Consider the following 3,945-nt stretch of genomic DNA (forward strand, 5'->3'; position numbering starts at 1 on the left):
CGCAACGCAGCGACACGCTCCACCGAGTAGAGTTCGCTAGCCAGTCAGCCGCACGTTTTTTACGTAACGCTATGCGTAACGCTGACGCGCGTGACGTCAGCGCGTTCGGCATCGAGCCAGCCGACCGCCGACAACGACGACGGTGGTGGAGGAGGAGGAGGAGGAGGTGGAGCGAGCGCACGGTCACTCGGAATTCTTGCGAAGAAAGCACGCAGCGGGCATAGCCGAGTGCGACCGAACGTACCCTGCGACCGAACATCGTGTTCCTCCGCGCCTCTCTTCACGGCATACTTGCACGAGGCGGCAACGTCGCGAGCGTCTGTTAGGTTCAAGGGTACGGAGCGGAGGTTGGCTTCGTCTCGCCACCGCCCGTCGCGGCGTCGGTGTCGGTAGCGATGTCGGTGGCGGCGGCGACCGCGACCAGCGCATTGAGCCGTTGCTTTCGTGCGCTCGCGACTCCGCTTCGTTCAACGGGAAACTTCGTAATATCTGTTCTACAATAGAATCATAAGTCGTAAGAAATTGACCAATCAAAGTCGAATATGAGAAAAAATCGACTATGATTAGTTAATTTCTTAAGCTCATTCTGCAATTGCATAAGTATAGTTATAAGTGATTGTAATTGTAATTGATCACACAGTCACGGTCGTATATGAGAAGAATATTCGAGTATAATTGGTCAATTTTTACAAATACTTGCAACTACTTACAACTACACTTACATAATTATAGAATAGGCTTTACGGCTCACGGCTTACGACCCTATTGTAGAAGAGGCATAAAAGATGCGCGCACACGACGTCACCTCTTGTGCTTTACAAAAGGCATGTTCTTTACAGGGAAGTCGTTGCAATAAACGAGCGAAACCGACGGCGTGGGTGAATGAAAGAAATCGCGTATTTGGACGATTCTAGTGCTCGATAGCTCAATTATTCTTTACAAGCCAATCGATATGCCTAATATCTTTGTATTATTATATACTAAAATAAGTCTGCATTAATTAAAATTCTGGTTGAAAATGAACGAATTAGAATTTTCTTGTTGACTCTATTATAATTCCATTTAAATGATCAGAATATTTTGGTTTATTTTCAACTCGGTGCAATGAGAAAAAATGCCTTAAATATTTATTTGTGAGATATGTTTATTTCACTCTGAAATAAATCCTTATTTAAATACGGTGAAATAAAATTTTATTTCTAGCAAATAAACCATCTATTTTGTTTACAATTTGTTTTACAATTAATAAGAAAAATAAGATATATTTCACAGAAATGTACATTCCATCGTTACAGTTAAATTTTTTAATAATCAATAAATATTAAAGAAACCATCACAAGTAATATTTGCATCTTATTTCCTATTTTTTTTCTCTCTGAGTGAGACTTTAATCTCGGTTTAATTTATTTTTTATCTTTCTTTAGTTCTCTAAAAGTGAGAAAAAGATAAAAAGTAATTTAAACCAAGTTTAAAGTTAATCTATATTGATAAAAATGTGTGTGAACCTTAGTTTCTTAATTTTTTAGTACCTATTTTATCGAATGTCTATGTATTTTTATGTTTCTAAAATATTACTTACGTCTCTCTCATTGAATTTAAATAAAGAATTTAAATAAAAATCTTATGAATATTTTTAAGAATTGAATTATACAAACTTTATCTTTCTTTATCTGTGTAACGTGATATCTCCCTCTCTCTCTCTCTCTTTCGATTGTATTTTTTTATCTTTGAATCAATAAATCGAGCTATTAAATCTGTCGAAAGATTTAACACCTGATGTATACGTTAAGGCAAGCGATTGCAATAATATAAATAAAAAGGCAGGTGATTTAAAATGGTAACTTTCGGGCACGTGCACTTTTAGACACAGATACGCGTTGCTGCGTTTCCGTGTGTCATACAGAAGAGACAATATATTCGTTGCGGTTAAAGGGGCATCCGGTCTTTTAATTGGATTCCCTGAATTTTCAAGCGTCGAGAATATTGCTCCACATACATCCGACGGTTTCACGAAGGGACTATTGAAGACAAAGCACAATCAATATTTCATATATGATCAATTACGACGTAACAATATGAAACGATAACTCAATCTATCTGAAAGATTCATTTATTGAGATTAAAATGTGTAACTTTGTGAAATATTTATTATAGATTATTTAATATTCTTTTATATATATATATCTCTCTCTCTTCTCTCTGACCTATATCGAAGAGAAATAAAAAAATGGTCTTTTCTTTGAATTTGAAAAATCATTCTGAACACTAATTTCAATTTGAATAAAAAAAAGTTAATTTTGTAGAGATTAAAATCACACAGAAAGACTTTTTCCACACCCAGTTTTTCTTGAATTTTTTTATTATTTAGAAATTTTTTAAATATGAATACTAAATATTTCAAAATACATATTTTATAAGCTTTATGAAATTAAATTTATAATTTTATATACAAATTAAATTTTCTATCTTCGATATTTTATACACTTGATTTAAATATTTACTAGAAATTATTAATATGATACGGACGCTCGAATAATGAAATCTTCGTTGAACTTTAATGATTTATTACCCAATCGATACACGCTCACGATTCGAAAATACATCTCTCGTTAATTAACTATGTCACGAGAGATATAAATAAAGTATTTATCGATGCCGACAGAAACAAACTTTGGACGCATGTGGAAAAGATCAATAGATTTGATAAGTTATCTCTTCATCAGGACAGTGACGGTAACGTATGTACGAGCTAAAGATGCAAAAATTCTCAGGCACTCTAGACAAATCGTGCCTTTCGCATTCATTGAATAACATCTGCTTAAATAGTACAATGGTCTTACGAGCGCATACCGTTGAGTCCTTTTATTGCATCTCAAAGAACCTCGCCGGTTCCCGAAAAGGGTCGTCCCTTCGAAATCTTTAAGACGGTCCCGACATCTGCCCTCTTCAGCCAAAATAGGGAAAGGGGGTTCGTACGCGTGTGTCTGCTCTCTCTCTCTCTCTCTCTCCCTCCCCCCCCCCCACCCGTCGGAGAACACCCGAAAGTGTAGCTCATTGTGTAGGTACGGCTTGCGCGAAACGGGAAGTGGCAACTGACATCTGCTTTGCGTCACGCGTGATTTGTGGGTCGAATTATTTTTAGAGGTTCCATGAGGTTCATCGTCGCTGCAGCTGCCAAATCGCCCTTTAAAAAGGTGCGACATTGATGTCTAAACGTGAAGCGATATAGAGAAGGAAAAATGTTTTGACAACGGAGTTAAATCGAAATGCTTGAAGATTATTAATATCGATAGAATATAATTAACATATGTAAAGGGGATGCACCAATTACGTATCCTTGGGCTCGATTTAGATAAAATTCGGAACGACACAAACGTCCGTGGTATATCAGCTGTCGACTAAGAATGAAAAACGTCAGCCTCTTTAGCTCAGTGGCAGAGCACTGGTCTCGTAAACCAGGGGTCGTGAGTTCAAACCTCACAGGAGGCAAATTATTTTTGTTCAACATTCTGCAATGTTTTTCTACAATGTTTCACGCAATCCGCACTGAGAAAAAATATAGTCAATTTTAATATAAATATTTAATTGAATACAGACAACTAAATATTTATTAAATAAAAAGATATATTTATTTAGTACAAGAGAACCATTAATTTGATTTAATAATTTTTTTTATTGAACAAATATTTATTAAAATTGACTTATATTTTTCTCAAGGTGCGCATCGCCTTTATTTTTTACCTTTGTCTCGACGAATTATTAACTCTTATAAAGGATTTTTAATAGAAAAAATATATATAGAGTTCAATACACAAATATTCAGAAACATCAATATTGAATTCCAACAACAATATCATATTTTTAATCTAATTTATTGCAGATTGAATAATAAAATTAATTTGCCTTCGTATTTACGATTTAATTAATTAAGAAGCGCTGTTAACA

General features: G+C 35.4%; 1 non-coding gene across 1 annotated transcript; it reads left to right on the forward strand.

The window, feature by feature from the left end:
• The first annotated feature begins 3,417 nt into the window (after window positions 1-3,417).
• TRNAT-CGU (transfer RNA threonine (anticodon CGU)) lies at window positions 3,418-3,489 on the forward strand. Its single transcript has one exon. It is a non-coding gene; the product is annotated as a tRNA-Thr (tRNA).
• Window positions 3,490-3,945: the final 456 nt, after the last annotated feature.

This window comes from Mycetomoellerius zeteki, unplaced genomic scaffold (assembly GCF_001594055.1).
Source record: "Mycetomoellerius zeteki isolate Tzet28-1 unplaced genomic scaffold, Tzet1.0 scaffold61, whole genome shotgun sequence".
Classification (NCBI taxonomy): domain Eukaryota; kingdom Metazoa; phylum Arthropoda; class Insecta; order Hymenoptera; family Formicidae; genus Mycetomoellerius; species Mycetomoellerius zeteki.